This window comes from Haemaphysalis longicornis, unplaced genomic scaffold (assembly GCF_048455015.1).
Source record: "Haemaphysalis longicornis isolate Haplotype H1 unplaced genomic scaffold, Haemaphysalis longicornis Haplotype H1 scaffold_5, whole genome shotgun sequence".
Classification (NCBI taxonomy): domain Eukaryota; kingdom Metazoa; phylum Arthropoda; class Arachnida; order Ixodida; family Ixodidae; genus Haemaphysalis; species Haemaphysalis longicornis.
The window spans coordinates 170,398,644-170,417,418 of record NW_027526385.1 but is presented as its reverse complement, the minus strand read 5'-3'; the positions used below and the strand labels follow the sequence as shown (position 1 = coordinate 170,417,418).

General features: G+C 46.2%; 1 long non-coding RNA gene across 1 annotated transcript in view; it reads right to left on the bottom strand.

Moving 5' to 3' along the window:
- Window positions 1–4,615: 4,615 nt before the first annotated feature.
- The window catches only part of LOC144139506 (uncharacterized), a 32,281-nt gene continuing 18,121 nt past the window's right edge, over window positions 4,616–18,775 (bottom strand). The window contains exon 3 of the long non-coding RNA XR_013316237.1: window positions 4,616–4,736. This is a non-coding gene — a long non-coding RNA (uncharacterized LOC144139506). The remainder of the gene's footprint in view (window positions 4,737–18,775) is intronic.

The window sequence follows — 18,775 nt, the reverse complement described above, 5'->3', positions numbered from 1 at the left end:
AATGTCAACAAACAAACTTTTCAAACAAACAACAAACAAACAAACAACAAACAAACAAACAAACTTGCCGAACAAACTTTTCCGAAGATTTAGAATGTTCAGAACAGATGCTTTAAGTAGACGACGCTCGTGCATCTGCAGAATACAATGTGCATATAATGAATATTCCGATCGTCTTGATATATTCCAGAGCTCTTTGTCTTTGTTCTCTAATGAATTGAAAACTGTTGTAGCTTAAGTGCCTTTATGTCATTTATGTGGCGTATTTCTGTTCCGTATTTATTCTATGCAAATCATCATCTTGCTTGTTTGTTTTTCACTTTTCTTGATTTTGTGTTGCTTGAATTTCTGTAGGTTTAAGTGTCAGTGCTTGTAACGCTGAACTTCGTTTTTCCATTTTGAAACTTGCTAAGATCTTGTTACAAAACCTTTGTTTTATGTGTATAATCTATCTCCGTCATGTTCATTGAGTATTTGCTTGTGTATTTTCAATTTTTCACGTGCCCTCAGCGTTTTGCTGGCCGGGTGTCATGGCTTCTAACACTAGGCTTCCTTTTTTTTTGCTGTTTTGCTTTCTGGGATCTCTGTAACTATTTTTACTTTATTGCTTCTTTCATATATATGGTTTTATGTGTTGTGTTGTCTTGATTTTAGTTTGTTTTTATGAATGCTTGTATATGGTGTAGGGTTTGGTATGGTGTAGGACGGCAAGACCCTAGGGTTGTTCCTGGGCACCAAAACTACAGGTTGATTGATTGATTGAATATTAATATTATTATTATTATTATTATTATTATTATTATTATTATTATTATTATTTACAACCGCTTCTTTGAACGCCTTGACATCTTTCAGAAATCCTTTACAATTTACCGTACAGCGCTGTTGAATACAGTATGTTAAACACCTATGATATATCTGTCGTTCTTTTTTTTCTGGAATTTGCTTTCTCTGCGGTTGTGTCTATCCAACTGATAGTTGCCTATTTTTGAAACTGTTTACTGTCATTTGTTCGTCTTATCATTTGTCTCTACACTCTTGCCGTTGTTTTTGTTGTATTACGGTCAAACTTTGTTGCTCTGCCTGTCGTGTGGCCTTTACGACAGGCAGAGCAACATAGGCATCTTCTTTTTTTTTTTTTACCTGTACCCAGGCTCCGCCTGTGCTTTATTTCTGTCATTTTCACTACTTGAATTTGTGTGTGTCTTGTCGCTTGTTTGTTTCTTGCTATATGTTTCTTGTATTTTGTTTTCATGTAACTACCCGTGCGCCAGCACTCAGGCCTCTGGCTGTTCCTGGGCACGTAAATAAACATGATTGATTGATTGATTGATCAATTGATTATTATTATTATTATTATTATTATTCACCGAAATCCACCAGAAGACACGACACATGTTTAAATCACCCATGTCGCCGTGGTTTGTGCCCATGTTTCACCTCCAGTGTGCGTACAATTAGTACTCTGAATATTTAGGCATATTTAATAATTCCCCGACACAGTTCCGCAAACATACCGCTGTGTTTGTTATGAAAGTGCGCCCTTTATAAATCCCCTGTTCACGCACGGTCACTTGAGCATGAAATGCTTACAAAACAATCTTTTCTATCTTTTCTTCAATTCCCTTTATTGAATGGTGTTCTGTACATGTGTATGTAGTATACACTCCTTTTTTACATATAAGCTAACTTGATTACTCCGTTTACACACAGCTAAATATTGTTATCGTTTACATATATTTTTCAAACTATCTGTGTATAAATACCACTGGATTGGTGACACGTGGCTTAGCGGCGCCATACCTGTTTTTTTTCTATGCGTGTGTGTGTGTTCGTGTTTGTTTTTTGGGGGTGCATGTATATTCAGCTGCATGACAGTGCAATTTTTGTGTGTGTGTCAGCAATAATGTCTCTTAAGTGCATTACTTGAGAGGTGCGGACATCGAACCTGGCATATTTTTTTCATGCGCCAGCACAAAGACCCTCTGGCTGTTCCTGGGCATGTTAAAAACGGTTGATTGATTGATTGATTCATTGTTATTATTATACTTTGGTATTATCCGCAAAATTGTAAAGCTATTTCAAGGAAGAATAGTGTAAATGATCGTTTCTTAAACGTTGATGTTTAAAAGGCAACAAAAGCCATTTTTAGTTGCATGCTAACCAGAATTTCGCCTTTTCCTTTTGAATTTTGTGGTTCTTACAAGTACGTTTTTTCTCGATGTCTCAAAAGTTTTACCAAATGCCGGCCCTGGCTTTTGCCCCTTTCTTTGCAAACGTCATACATAATGTATTAAATAATACCGGAATATTTTTTTTCTGAGGAAGAGTAACAGAACGGGAAGAGAAATTTATAGAGAGCATTTTGCGCCCTCTATAATGTTTGTATACATGTTAAAATCTAAACCACTGCCAATTTAGGCGTTCCGTATAATGGTGCCCTTCTATCAGTGTGTTGTTTTACTGCTGTGCTGTTTTTATCTGTGCCCTTTTGTCACGTGCTGTTATGTCGCTGGCCCTTTTGACGCCGTGCTGTTATATCGGTGACCTTCTGTCGCGTGCCCTTTCGTCATGTGCTCTTTTGATGCTGCCGCGTCCTCGCCTTTCTCTTCCAGGGGGTGGCATGGGTTCCGCGCGCTTTTCCGTTCCCTCCTCGCCTATCTCTCCCCGCCATCGGGCGTTGCTGACATCTGGGCGCTTGTGGAAGGACCGGTGGATTGACCTCTAGCTCTCAAGGTCAACATGTCACGCCTGGAAGACTGCCCCCATGCGTGGAGACTCCATGTCTACGCCGCAGCACAACGGAGACGCCCACGCATGGAGTCCCCCTATACCCCGCTAAGGGCACCTTAATCCACGGACGTTCCTAGAGCCATCTACTGGTATCTTTCAGTATAGTTGCCACAGGCAGCCGCTTTTGCATTTTGTCGTGTTAATTACAGTGGCCGAGGTTGAGCAGTTTTGTGTGGCTACTGGAGAGCCTTGCTGCGCAAGCGCGAGGAGCAGTGACGTTACACGACGCACAGAACGTTGCGCACAGCCGGGCGTCTCTGACACCCCCCCCACCCGCGCCCAGCGCCTTCGCCGACCTCCTTTAAGTACGTGGTGGCCCGGTCCTCTTGATCATGTGAGGGGTGGCCGGGTGTGGAACCAATGGCTCATGCGTCGCAGCAAGAGCGCCGTGTGCCTGCGGAACCAGCTTAGCTCTGGGGTGATTGGTGACGCTGTGCCGGAGCCGCTTTATAAATATACATGTGTCACATATAGCGTATACCGTGCGTGTGTCATTAAAGAAGCAAAAAGCATGATAATCAATATATCCGAGACAGCCAGGAAAGCTAAGAATAACCAGCTGAACCTCAGCTCAGGCTACGTATATCCTGGCATAGCCGAGCTAAGCCAATGCTAATTTTTGTCAGGGCGTATGTTTCCAATAATCAAGCATTCGTGTATTTGATATTTTAATTAAAGGAACCCTTCAAATGTCCATTATGTATTGATGTATTTCCTCAAATTTACGTAATGTTTCGTATTGGCTCAACAATTTTACCAAGTATGAAACTGCAACTAAACATACAAATGATTTCAAATGGCTTTGGCTTTGGGTATGTAAACGTGTCGTTCAACCTCTCTAGTGACGTGGCCGGGCGGCTGAATTGAGGGTCCGACTTCTAGGGAAACCAAAATGTTTGTGTTCAAGTAGCCCAACAAAGACTGTTGTCTTTGAAGAAAAACTACACGGTATGTTTCTGCACAAAGGGTTCCTTGGAAGTGATGGAGCTTTCACCTCCATTCTGGTTAATTGGAAGTGATGAAGCTTTCACCTCCATTCTGATTCCATGGAAGTGATTAAGCTCTCACCTCCATTTTAGTTCCTTGGAAGTGATAAAGCTTTTACATCCATTTTGGTTCCTTCGAAGTGATGAAGCTTTCATCTCCATTTTGGGAGTTGTTTTTCTTCAATTAGTACGCCAAACAATTCCCCCACCATGCACGTATCAGTGCAATGAATCGGAATGAGTGACAATCATTAACCCTTTCAGCCCTGAATTTTATATTTCAAGTGACATTTGTTTTTCTGCGTGTTTGCGTGCAGCTTTGAACATAAGAAGCACAAAAATGAAAACTACGGCAATAGTGCCCGTATTAATTGATTGACAGGCAAGATAATTAATTAGGTCACTCGGAAATAAAGTATTCTTTCTTTTAAAAAACCGATATTTTTCTTTTTGTTGTAACACCTATGACACCCTGATCTTGCACAAAAGTATTAAGCTCGCCATTCAAGTATTTAAAGATTCATAAACATTTTGACAAACCGAAATTTCCGTTTTCTTACCCGCCCTTTCGTTATAACCTGTGTCCACTGAAGCTTCCTCTGTTTCATTTCATCCAGCGCCGCGAAAACCCAAAATGGTGATGTGTATCGCAAGATGCACCCCTGAACGTCTCTCTCTCAAAAAACTAGCAGTTTTCGTTTTGTTCTTAAGGCGCTAGAAGATATTATACGTTGTGTCGTCAAATGACGGTGCCAAAGCCGAGAGGGTTAAGCATGTTTTTAGTCGTGTTAGGCAAACAGACAGCAGAGCAAATCAACTTGGCAATGCTCGTTACCTTTCCTTCGACGGGCAGTGGAGTAGAAGAAATATTACCGAGACTGTCGCGATCTCCAGGACGTAATGAAGAAAGCGACGGGAAAAAGTCTGTGGTTCCATCTTCGTCATCCAAACTCCCACCTAGAAGTGCCGAAAAATGTGAGTTAATAGGCTGTCGATTGGGTCAAAGTAATCATAATTGTATTAACAGCATTTCGCTGGGGCCTCATATTTCTCCATTTTTATGAATACCATAGTCATTATTTTAATATTCCAAGGCGTTTGTGCCAGCAAATACCAATAAAACACGGAAAATATTACTACCATAAGTATTTACTTCGACCAGGGTTTTTAAAGCATTGTGGGAATTGGTCACGTATTGGATTGCATTATTAATACTTACCCGTTTAACGGGAAAGTTTATTTCTAGCCATGCAGTTTTACATGGCCGAATACGTTTATCTTTGGCAAAAGTGTTCGCCGGGCAATGGCTCTCATGCTGCCTTTGTGACGTTATTTCAGAGCAAGTAGCGTTGGATACGTTTTATATATCGCACACATTGCTGCTATGTGTGCAATGTGTGCGATAAACTTTCAGTGGGCACTTTCAGTGGACACTTTCACTAAACTTTCAGTGGGCACGGCGCAAGCGCCGGGCACGGTTTCATCACCATACGCCTGTTGCTTTTTGTGCAGGCTTTGCTCCTGACAGCCAACGATTCAAGCTCGCCCAGCACATTCGGGCCGATCTACGGATTATCAACATCAGACGAAAGACAAGCACGCAACTCGACCGATACCCTGGAAACCACACCACTCCTGATCCATGGCTGCATGACGTCAGCAACGGCACCTATAAAGGAGCGACCGGCGAGGGACCTCTTCAGTGGGCACGGCGCAAGCGCCGGGCACGGTTTCATCACCATACGCCTGTTGCTTTTTGTGCAGGTTGGTCAAACCTATTCAATTAGAAGCGACAATCGATTTCTTGTGGTTTTGCCGTGCCCACGGACATGTTTTCGCATTGCTTATGACTGTTTCCGTGCATGCCAGCTTCTTGTATGTGGGGACATAGAAACGAACCCCGGACCCACAGTAGAGGAAATGTTTCAAGAAATCTTGAAAGGCCAAAAAGTGATACAGAGCGATATCGCTGACATCAAAAATCGCCTCGAGGCCACCGAAAAAGCTATGGCCAGTTTTGGCTCGCGACTCGGGCAGTTAGAAGAAAAAGTGGAAGAACTGCAAAACCGAGATGTAAACACAGGTGGTTTGAATCTAGCCATTAATAACGTGCACAAGGCACTGACCTCTCATCAAAGGAAACTTAATGATTTAGAGGATCGTAGCAGGCGGTCTAACCTTGTAGTGTTTGGCATTCCTGAAGAGCCCAATGAATCGGATGAGGCATTGCGGGAAAAGGTTATCAAAGAGCTTTTCGAAAAAAAAATGGGTGTCAAGTGTTCTTCTGTCGCTAGGATTCACAGAATCGGAAAAGCCCCCAAACGCCCAGTAATTCTGTACTTTCAAGATTACAATGAAAAGCAGGAGCTCTTCAAAAACGTTAAAAAGTGAAAGGGGTTGAAAATCTTCTTGCAGAATGACTACTGCAAAGACACACTACGGAAAAGAAAGCTACTTATGGCAAGCGCAGAGAGTGATAAACATGCAGGAAGTAAGGTGATGCTCGTCCATGATAAGATCAGTATTGACGGCAACCTTTTCGTTTGGGATGATGCTACCAACAGCCGCAAGGCAACTTCTATGAGCAAAAAAGTAGCGCTGTCGACTCCTGAAACAAATTCGTCCTCGGCGCAAAAAAATGATCTTCTCGCGAAGCCTACCAGCACCCCGCTCCACAGCTAGCGATTAAAGAACCGTGAACTTCGGCTGCTTAGCTTCAATGCCAGAAGCATTGTTAATAAAATAGAACAGTTAGAGAACACCTTGTTGTTATATGACCCCCACCTTGCCATAATTACAGAAACGTGGCTACATAGTTTAATTAACGATGACGAAATCGTGCCGCCTGGGTACCAATTATTCCGACGAGATAGGGGATCTCGAGGGGGCGGAGTAACGATTGTTGTAAAAAATGGAATTGATGTAACTGCAGAAGATCAAATCCATAGCCACGAAAGTTTAATTTTAAAGGTTTCATTTCATGGGCACACGTTTTTTCTCTGCGCAGTCTATTGCCCACCGGACGCTGACGATTCTTTTTTGTTTAAATTTCATGACCCAATGATGAAATTAAAGGGTAAGAATTGCATAGTTACTGGTGATTTTAACCTAACTGCTATTGACTGGGAGCGTAAGCACTACGGTTTATCTAGTTCTTGTGATTCATTACTGGACATAATGTTTACTCTTAACCTTGAACAAATTGTAAAAGACAACACTCGGGGAAATTCAATCCTAGACCTGTCGCTAGATTCCGAAATGTTTAGTGGGGGAGTTCTTCAGGTATATTCAGGTATATCTGACAATAAATTAATTTCGTTTTCTTGGAGAAAGAGCAGTCTTAAACCGAAAGTTGTGACACAGGACCTAATTAAAGGTTTTTCCAGGGCAAACGACACTGCTGTAATAGACTATTTAGACATGCATCTAGAACAACCCGAAACGACCCTGAACTGTTATGGCGACAATTTCGTGCTGCTGCAGAATTCTGTATTGAAAATTTTGTGCCTTCTAAAACACGACAAAAGCATCGTCAGAATCCCTGGATTAGCAGAGAAATAATCCACTTAAGGCGTAAAATCAAGCGCCTCCAAAAGAAAAGGAAAACTGGATCTCCACAGTATGGCGATTTAAAAAATAGTTTACTGAGTAAAGTCAAGCACTCTAGAAATCAGTATTTCAATACCACACTAGCAGACTTTATTAAAACCAACCCCCAAAAGTTTTGGAGGTATCTGAGTCCGGCTAAACATGAAATTAGAAAGATAAAGGTAGACGAAAGAATTATCACTGACCCCAAACAAATGGCTACACAATTCAATGCGTATTTTTATACGGTCTTCGCTAATAGGGATCTGTGCGATTTTTCGGAGTGCTGCTCTGGCTCATTTGAGGGTCCAGTGGTAACTTATGATGGAGTTGTTGAAATGTTGCTCAAACTGGATGTAAAAAAGTCTACAGGACCGGATGCCATTCCAAGTGCCTTTTTTGCGACGATATGCGGAACAAATTGCCGCGTTTTTGACACATTTGTTTAATTTATCAATACGGACAGGTGATATACCTGATGACTCGCGTATGGCACGGGTAGTCCCGGTATTCAAAAAAGGAGACAGATTAGATTACAGCAACTACCGACCAGTTTCCATTACAAGCACGTGTTGTAAAATGTTAGAGCATGTCGTCGCAAATTATATAGAAACGTTTTTATTGGAAAGAAATTTGTTGTCACATTGCCAGCATGGGTTCCGGAGGGGCATGTCCACCACCACACAGTTGGTTTTAACAGTGCATGAGGTTTCCGAAATTCTGGATCGGTCAGGGCAGGTGGATATGCTCTTTCTGGACCTATGCAAGTCTTTCGATAAAGTACCTCATGGGAAATTGTTGTATAGGTTAAGACAACTAGGGCTACCTCTCAGTGTTGTTCGTTGGGTAAATTCATACCTAAAAAAACAGGAAATAGTTCGTCATAATTAACAATTGTGCCTCTGATATGCTTCCTGTATCCTCGGGGGTGCCCCAAGGTAGTGTGTTGAGTCCCCTCCTGTTTTTGATTTATGTCAATGATTTAGCAGAAGTTGTGAGTGATGTTTCAATCAAATTTTTTGCTGACGATTGTGTAGTCTTTAAGGAAATATCGTCCAAGGAAGATCACGACGTACTACAAAATAATCTTTTGGCAATTAATTTGGTGTGATCGATGGGGTATGTTGCCCAACAATAAAAAAACAGTATTGCTGCGTGTAACACGAAAGATGCATCCAAGTAACTTTTCTTATACTCTTCAAAACAATGTAATAACAAAAGTTCGAAAATATAAGTACCTTGGTGTTACCCTATCTTCTAAACTCAATTGGTCCGATCATGTATCCGATGTCTGTATATCGTCTCTTCGTAAGCTCTGGTATCTGAGGCGGAAGCTCAAAGATGCTTCAGCAAACACTAAGCTTATGGCGTACAATGCATGCGTTCGAGCGAAATTAGAATATGCTTCAGTGGTTTGGGGTCCCTTTACCGTAAATGACATTTCTCAGTTAGAGAAGGTGCAGAGAAAAGCCGTCCGATTTATTTACGGGAAATACCGCAGGCATGACTCACCATCTCTTCTGATGAAAGAAAATAATATTCAAACGTTAGATGATCGCAGACGGGTAAGTCCGCTGATATTTCTCCATGATTGCTTGTCAGGCAAAATAAAAATAGCTCTTCCTGGCAGCGTTAAACCACGTGTAACTAGGGCTACGAGACACACTCATGAATTCGTATTAACACCTGTTTTCACTCGAACGGTTGCCTTCAAAAACAGTTTTTTCCCCAGGACCATTGAAGAGTGGAATTCTTTACCTCTTGATGTTTTAAAAGCAAAAGATTTTGCAGAAGCGTTACAGCGTCAGCTTTTTTCAAATTAATATGTTCTATCGTGTGCTTTTGTTACTCATGTGTAAAAGATGCAGGGTACCATGAATTGTTTCTGATATATTTGTTGCTTGTGTTCCCTTTTGTTCTTGATTCGTACGTATGTTTTGTATAAGCCCCTCCTGCTTGGGTCAAATTCTTGACCTGCAGTATCTGTAAATAAATAAATATGTTGCTGCTAAAAAGCGCATGCCTATTACCGCATGTAATGAACTCCAATACCGAAAATTTCAAGCTTTCTCCAGAAAAACGTCTCATACTCTACCACGCATCCCTATTACTTATCTGGTGAGAAATTGAACGACGGTTTGGTCAAAGTTACTCAATTTACCTTTCTTCCCAGTGTTCAGCTCCTTTTATTGAGATACCACGCATCTTCTTTTACCCTATGTGTCTTGGTATTACTGAATGAACCAATGAACACTTTAAAAAAAAATAGGGAGAGAAGTCCCCTTGACATGACCGTATTACTGAAGAATATCTGGCTTCGGAAAGGCCGCCATTGGAACTTAACCTTGGAACGGTTCAACGCACGCGCATAGTCTGGCGAGTGTAGCTTAGATGTACTACAAGAGGAGCTCTCGGACATAATTGGGTAATTAAGCAAACTTAGAAGTACAGTGTAAGAATTCACGTAGCTCACTAGTGTACATACTCTTCTGTGCTACAAAGAACCGGGGTGAGATTTTCAATATACAAAGAAACAGCAAGAAACGTGGAGGAGTTTGTAAATGCGTGCGTGTAAGCTGTGTTTGGACTTCCATGCAAAAACGATACAGATGGTTCAGCTGCGCGAATACCACATTATCGTGCAAACGTAACACACCGCAAACGTAACACACAGTTCATCTATGCATGCTGTATAGCTGTATCCAAATCAATGATTTCATTCAGCTGTCTCTTGCGCTGTAGCGCACGCAGAAATGGCGCAGCCATTGCGCCAGCCCTGGCGACACTGAGCAGATAAGCCTCGATTTAGCTGCCGTGAAACTGTCGCCTGGTCACGTGGTACTGCATCGGCTAGGCTCCAGCGAGCGCAGCCTTCACTCGTCATCCAAGCAGATCACGCGACATCCCGTCACACCGGCCAGACGTGCTCTTCGGAGGCTCAAGCTCATTCCCATGCGATGACTGTCTTCAAGATACATGAAGTAACAGAGCTGCAGGGGTAATAAGAAAGGTTTCGTGCACGACGTTTTACACCTTTATGTCTGTGTAGGCCACGAATCGCATATTACGCGTCATGCCTCGTCACGGTGGCTCAAAGCGGAACAGCATTAGGTGTGAACCGCATGGCGTGTTTTTGCACGCGATTCGTGCGCGCCGGTGTTTCGCTTGTGATTTTCTCAAGCCCGCATCGACGATTCCGCGCGCAGCAGAAGCTCTTGCCCCACTCAGAAAATGGCGCGTGTCGCGCACGGCAGTGGGAGGAGCCTGACGACTTCCGCCAATGCGGAGGCATGCGCTCCATGGCTGTAGTTGGGAAGCGCTCGAGAGAGCCGGCTGGCTCCGCCAGAAATGAGTAGGCTTACCGCAAAGGCAGATATTGCATGGGCGCTTTTACTAGCGGCGCTGAGTATGTGTTATAGTACCGTTTGCGACCACATTTTTAGCTCCTTTACCGCTCAAGCATCTTGGTAAGTGCTTTAGCGGTATGTTAGAAAGCGCTTACAAGCGGTTACTCGAGCTCCCCACACCACTTTGTGGCCGAAGCCGCCGCCTTGTACCGCAGCTGGCCGCGCCGTGCTCAGCGTGCGGGTGGTTCCGCTGCAGCGTCAGCGCACCTGCGGCGTGCTCGGGGCGTTTTCGCGAGCAGAAAACCCTCCATGCAGTTCACGCTTTGCAGAAGAGCAGCCCACGAGGAATTTGCAGCGAACCTACTTCCTTCGCTGCAAAGTTTGGAAAACTGCGTGTGCTGGCGCCCCTGCGACGTCCTTATGCCTTAACATGGCGTTCCCCTGCCTTATTCCTTAGGCACTCTATGACGAATGTCAAAGAGGCTTTTTCAATACTGTTTATTCTTTTGGCGTACGCACCCATATTGTGGCAGTTTGTTAGGGGGGAAGGTGACTTTTTCGTCATGCGTTTTGTTCTTCTAAGGGCCTTCAAAGCTGCTGTCCCATCTGTTTGTGTTATGTTTTTGCCTTGCCTCTCTATGATGCACATTTTAATATTGATTTTAACAATTCAATATGTATTCTTCATTCGAAGAAGGCTAGTACTCTCGGTTATGTTATTACATTGACACGATAGAGATAAATTGATTGTAGAACAAGGAACTCGGCTTTATCAGAAGCACACAGGGAGGAGTCAGCCAAGAACGACGAACCCATTCCTCTTCTAAACGATGGAAATTGGGCCGCTTGTTGCCCAACTAGTTTGCTGACACCCCTTCACGTAATTACGGATGCTATATTAGCCTTACCACTTCTCTTACAAAATTGTCATCTTAATCTGGAAATAATTTAAACAAACCGCTGGAGCAAAAGCAAGCGAAACTGATAACACAGTCCTGCAGTAATTTACCGGCCTGGGAGCTTCTCTTTCACCCGCATAGATTGTTCAGAGTCGAAGGTTAATGAAGCGGAATTCCAGCCGGTATAATCCCTCAATGCTAGTGGTAAGGCTTCAGTCGTGTAACATGGACAACGTCTGAAACCACGCAAGGTCGAGATAGAACGCCTCCATCATGAAGCATTGAATCCGTCACGTTAGCGATTTAAAACAGCACTTTGTTGGGGCCAAACTAACGGCGTAAATAGCCTTCCAAACACCCTCGAAAGCGCACCGGAATCCGCACCAAAACTGTCGTTACACAGGAGCGCGGCGCCTCTGTGATGGGGGTTGCATAAGGGTGGGTTAGTTTTTAGTTGCCTTAGCATTCAACAAAGCCAAAGACGACCTGCTTCGGCATGCCGAGCCATTTCTGTGCGTTTAGAGAGCGCTTCACTTACACTCGGTAGAACAATGGCATCACGCTTCATGGTGACACTCCGACCATGACATAGGCGAAAAGAAGTGGACGCGTGGTTTTTTATGCCTTGTTTGTGGCTAATGTACTGTAAGAAAACACGTCCCCCGAGTTCTTGTGGATGTTGTCGACATAGAAGAAAATAATCTTTCCGATGGCCTTGTGAAGGCGTTGGGTGACTGCGTTCGTTTAGGTTAGTACGCTGTTGGGCTGGGAGATCGCTGTACGTAGGAGTCTTGAGTTGTTCAGTCAGCGGTGATGCATGTATGGTTTTTGTGTCAGTGACGACGGCTACGCCACCATGCTGAAGGGCAATGTTCTTAGTCGTTGGGCGTTAGCTTGATATTGATACGCGGTAGTCCGGTATCTACAGAAGGCACAGAAAGACTGACTAGGCGCTGACCAAGCAAGGGGCTGAACTCCACGCGCGTCCCTCCCAGCGTCTTCGTCTCGCCTCCTTGATGATGATCCCGACTTGATGGTGATGTCTCGTAACAGAACCCCCCTCCCGTAAGAGCACCGTCTCAGTGCTGTTAAGGGTAAAACTGCAGGCTGTGGACGGTACGGCTTTAGGCGGATGACATGAACGACGTCAGTCTTCGGAGGGCGCGATGAGTCAGCCCGAACGACACGGGTGATATCATAGTTTACAGCAGTCACTTGGCGCAGGACACTTTAGGGGCCGTAGTAACGGGCAAGCAGTTGCTCAGAACGCCCTACTTGGCGTGCAGGACACCATAGAAGCACGACGGAACCTGGCTCAAAGTGGCGGGTGCTGTGGTGTCGATCGTAACAAGACTTTTGAGAATCCTGAGAGGACGTAAGCCTGGCGCACGCTATGCTGCGGGCAAAGTCAGCCAGGGCAATGGCATCTTGGGCATAACCAAAGGCGGCGTGTTGTGTTCGATTAAGGTGACCAGGGGCAAGACCGGCTCTCGACCGAAGATGAGGTAAAAAGGCAAAAATCCGGCGGTATCATGACGGGACGAGTTGTATGCGAAGGTAATGAAAGTTGAAGCAATGTCCCAGTCGTGATGGTAATCGGAAACGTACATGGAAAGCATATCTGTCAAGGTTCTGTTAAGTCGCTCCGTAAGACCATTGGTCTGTGGATGGGAGGAAGTAGTAAATTTGTGCGTGGTTGCGCAGGAGCAAAGGATGTCGTCGACTACTCGCGACAGGAAGTTTCCTCCGCGGTCAGTCAATAGCTGACGAGGAGCACCATGATGGAGCATCACCTCGTAAAGGAAGAAATCTGCGACACCAGTAGCGCAGCTGGTTCGAAGGGCACGTTTTATTGCGTAAAGGGTCGCGTAATCAGTGGCCACTGCAATCCACCGATGTCCGGCCGCAGACTGGGGAAAGGGACCAAGCAGGTCCAAACCAACGCAAAAAAATGGTTCGACCGGTATGTCCAGTGGCTGAAGAGGGCCGGCGGGTGGCGTCGTTGGTGCTTTCCGACGTTGGCACTTGTCGCATGCACCGACGTAACGGCGAATAAAGTGGCCAAACCCTGCCCAGAAGACACGCCGTCGTACACGGTCGTATGTTCTTGAAACCCCTAAATGACCAGCTGCTGGATGGTCGTGCAGTTGCTCCAGGACGACCAAACGAAGGTGATCAGGCACAACAAGGAGCAGCTCGGGACCTTCCAGGCGTGCATTCTCACTATAGAGCACACCGTCCTTGAGTTGGACATATCGTACTGATGGGTCCAAGGGGGCGTTACTCAGGCGTTAAATGATCTGGCGCAAAAATTCTTCCCGGCGTTGCTCTTTACCAAGTTGGAAGAAAAAGGAAATCACCAGAAGGGGTGGAAAGGATCCAGAACACGTAGGCTCAGGAGGTTTAACAGGGTAGCGTGACAAACAGTTGGTGTCCTGGTGCAGAAGGCCCGATCTGTAGACGACTGAATAAGAATACGCCTGGAGGCGGAGAGCCCATCGCCTGAGGTGGCCGGTTGGATCTTTCTGTGATGCTAACCAGCCGGGCCTGTCGATTCGTCACAGCGAAAAAAAGTCGGCCGTAGAGGTACGGACGAAGTTTGCTCACAGCCCACACAAGAGCGAGACACTCCCGTTCTATGATGGAATAATTTCTTTCTGCTGGATATAGGAGGCGGCTGGCGTAGGTGACCACGCAATCCTTGCCGGATTGACGCTGAGCCAGGACGGCTCCAATGCCATGGCCGCTGGCGTCAGTTCGGATTTCGGTGGGTGCAGACACATCAAAGTGGGCTAAAATGGGCGATGTGGTGAGGAGATGCACCAATGTGATAAAGGTTTTGGCCTGTTCAGGGCCCCACTCAAAGACGGTGTCTTTTTTCAAATGATCGGTTAGAGGACGGGCGATATCAGCAAAGCCTCTTGTAAAACGGCGGAAATATGAGCAGAGGCCCACAGAACTGCGGACGTCTCTAGATGAGCGGGGCACAGGGAAGTCCTTAACTGCTTTTGTCTTATTGGTATCTGGCTGTACTGCGTGAGCGTCGACAAGGTGGCCCAAAATAGTTAGTTCACGCCTCGCGAAGCGGCACTTCGCGGAGTTGAGCTGCAAGTTTGCCTCATGAAAAAGAGCATGGATTTCACGCAGGTGCTGGAGATGAGTCTCGAACGAGTGAGAAAACACGATGACGTCATCGAGATAGCAGAGGCAAGTGGACCATTTAAATCTGCGCATAAGAGAGTCCATCACGCGCTCAAATGTGGCGGGCGCGTTGCACAAACCGAACGGCATAACCTTGAACTGATATAGGCGGTCGGGAGTGACTAAAGCGGTCTTTTCTCGGTCCAGCTCATCAACTGCAATCTGCCAATAACCTGAGCGAAGGTTTATGGAGGAGAAGTATTTTGCTCCATGAAGGCAATATAGGGCATCGTCGATTCTGGGTAAAGGATAGACATCTTTCTTGGTAACCCGGTTCAAGTGGCGGTAGTCCACACAAAAGCGCCATGTGCCGTCTTTCTTTTTTACCAACACGACGGGTGAAGCCCATGGACTACAGGATGGTTCAATGATGTCCTTTGCGAGCATTTTTGCAACCTCCTGTGAGGATTACTACTCGTTCGGAAAGCGAAACGCAGTGCGGCCGGCGATGGATAGGCCTGGCATCTCCTACATCGATGCGGTGTATCACAGTTGTGCTTTGCCCCAAAGTTCTGTCACCCAAGTCGAAAGCGTCTTCAAATGATGACAAAAGGCAGCGCAGTTTGCTTGATTGAGCTTGAGATAGGTTCGGGCTGATGAGGTGTGCAAATTTATCTGGCGAGGTAGGTCGATGGTTGGATCCTTGTTGTTGCATTTGTTCACGGTCTAAAGCATATGCCGAAATTTCAGCTGCCGCTAAATGGGTGAGAGCGGCGACGGTTATACCTTCTGGAAGTACTTGAGTATATAGCGAAAAATTGAGGAGAAACATGCAAACTCGGTTCTGTTTGATGGTGACCACAGTGTGGGGCAGTGCAACATTTCGCGTCAATAGAATGTCGTGTAGCCCAGTAATCACCATCAGGAATAGCAGTAGACGTAGTAAGGGGGACATAAGTGGCAGTTTGACTCCGTAAGCGAATGTGTTTGGACGAGCAGAGGCGCGGCGGGGAGGAATTGGCAGTAGGCGGCTACTCAAGACAAAGAAGGCCCGTAGAGCAATCGATGAGCGCTGCATGCTCCATTAAGCAATCGCGGCCAAGGATCACGTCGTGAGGACATTTTCCAAAACAGAGAAAAGAACAGTGGTATCGTGGCCGGCGATAGTGACGCGACAGGTGCACATACCAGCGTTCGCCGGTGTACCACCGTCGGCAACTTGAACATGCGAAAGGGCAGGTGTGAGGACTTTTCGCAAGCGGGTCCGTAGATTAGCACTCATAACGTAAATATGTACCCCTATATCAATGAATGCCCGAACAGGCACGCAATCAACTTTCACGCCGAGCAAATTGTCCCTTCTCGGCCGCATCAAAAGAGGATTTTCGGTCGGGGCCGGGTATGCAGCATCACCTCTGGGAGCTGCACTCGCTAGTTTTCCGTGTCGAAGCGTCCGTATTTGGTCGGCGACGTAGAGCGGCGGGGCTGTGGAGAGCGAGACAGTCGGCAGTGGGGTGATGGGGAACGGCCAAATCGTGGGGCGGAGTAGACGGCATCGGTGGCACGGCGTTGCTGGTAGATCGCATAAGTGCGGTTCGCCGCAGACTGTGGGACGCGGTCGTTCCAAGTATTTCCAGCGGAAGAAAACTAGCTGCTATGGCAATACCGCGCAAAATGACCAACACGCCTGCAGTTAAAGCATATGGGCCGGTCATCGGGTGTTTTCCATTGAGCCGGGTTCCTTTAAGACCGTGACCAACACTCTTGGAGTAAAGGGGTCGGGGACGACTGAGCTGGCCCATAATCATTGCAGGATGCCGCGTTGGCGGGAAATTGCCGACCGACATGATGGCTCATGTAGCAGGCTGGCTGCAAGCCCATGCAGGCAATTTCGTCGCGCACAACTGCTCTTATAACGGAGTGTGTCGGCAGATGAACGTCAGCGATGGAGTGTTGAGTGGGGACCGGCGTCATAGCCTCTATCTCACGTCGGACAATACGGGTCACCGTATCTGCACTTGTTCCTGCCGGAGGTTGGCGCGATGGCGAAACTGGGCCGTCACGTGAAGACGTTGCAGCGGTATTGGGAATGCACATGAACTTCTGAGTGATTCGACGGCTTTTCGCTTGTTTGAAATGCTTGCACTCATCCAAAATGGAGCTTACAGAAGAGCAGTTTTTGAACACTACCAAATTGAAGGCATCATCTGCTATGCCTTTCAAAATGTGGTCAACTTTATCCTGCTCGGACAAGTGGTCGTCAACTTTGTGGCAAAGGGCCAGTACATCTACGATGTAGGCTATGTAGGGCTCAGTTGACGTCTGCGCTCGCGACGCAAGCTGATTTTTCACAGCGAGCTGGTGACCAGATGACTTCCCAAAGAGCTTAATCATCTCTGCCTTGCAGCTGTCCCAAATACTAAGAGTTGTTCGGTCGGTGTTGTACCATGTCTCAGTTACACCGATCAGGGGGAACGAAAGGTTAGCCAGCATAAGGGTGAGATCACAGCGATTTTGGGCACCCACACGCTCGTAGAGGCTGACCCAGTCTTCCACGTCGACAATGTTGGTGCTGCAGAAGAAACTTGGGTCTCGAGGGTGGCTCACGATGACAAGCGGCGTAGCGGCACTGAGGGGTGCAGAAGGCGGTGCCATGGAGGAGCCTTGCAGATGACGCCCGCTACGAAGATCCGTGATCAGGACCTGTGAGCCAGCGGTGTTCAGGTTTCACGGGCCACGGAAGGGGTAGGTAGAGCAGGACGGGGCCGAAACAGCACTCTCCACCAAATGATACGCGGTAGTCCGGTATCTACAGAAGGCACAGAAAGACTGACGGCGCCGTCCAAGCAAGGGGCCGAACTCCTCGCGCGTCCGTCTCAGCGTCTTCTTCCTCCTCCCTCCGTGATGATGATCCCGGCTTGATGGTGATGTCTCATAACAATATTATTGTTAAATGTAATCGTTAACGACCACAATCTACTTGTTTCTGTTTCGGCCCAAAGAAAACGAGCTGAATAAATTCATGTCAGTCTATTAAAATGCCAATGGCAGGTTCGGTGGCATGACAGGCTGCAAAAAGATGGCTGGCTTACTGCCGAGTGTTGTTACACGCTTAAAACCAGCGCACGTGGTGAAGTTCTGTTCTGCTGTCATTGGAAACTTTTGCTAGTAGAGCGAGTAAAATGTATGTTGCCAAATGAGAGCGCGTAGTGGCAAGCATACAGGACGTCGTTCTATAAGCATTTCCACACAACCAGAAAATTGGTAGGTCTTGTGAAATCCAAAACCTTCTACTGAGCAGTCCGTCCCTCAGAACTAACGACGAACTTGAGTGCTTCCAATGTCGCGAGTAATGAGAGCCACGTCCCTCGAGCTATTTGAAGACTGGCTGCAGATCGCTGTCATTCTTCTGTTTCTAGGCAAGATCATTGGCTTCATAGGTTCTATAAAGGTTCCGCTAAACGTAGCTCGGGAAAAAGAGTCAGCGTCGGCGTGCTCATTCTCAGAAATATACGCGATGGTTACGTCGAACAGCTGAAGCTTGACATCCCATCAGAAACGCCAGCATGAGTGTTTTTTGAGACTTCCAAACCCCTGCAAGCAGTTGTGCTTGCTAACTATGCGAAATGGTATACCATACAAGTGGAGTCTGAATAAACAGCCAATCACTTTTGCTCTAGTTAGGTAGTTGCGCTCAACCAGCGGAAGATTGCGACTGTTGGAGCAATCACACCCCCGAGGTCAGCTCGCCGCTGTATTAAGATGGCGTCAGGAATAATGTTGCTGGAATATGTGAGCAGCTAAGTATCGGCACGTTCATCCACGTACCCCAGTATAGGGGTTGTCGTTAGGTGCCTCTTTAGTTCCTCGAAAGCCGCGGGCTGCTTCTCTCAACAAAACAAACACACATCATCTTGCTTCAAACCAGTTAGGGCTCTGCTACAATTAAAAGTTGGCCAAAAAGCGTCGATAATACGCACGAGAACCCAAGAATCGGCGGTTCGCGTTTATTTGTTGGTGT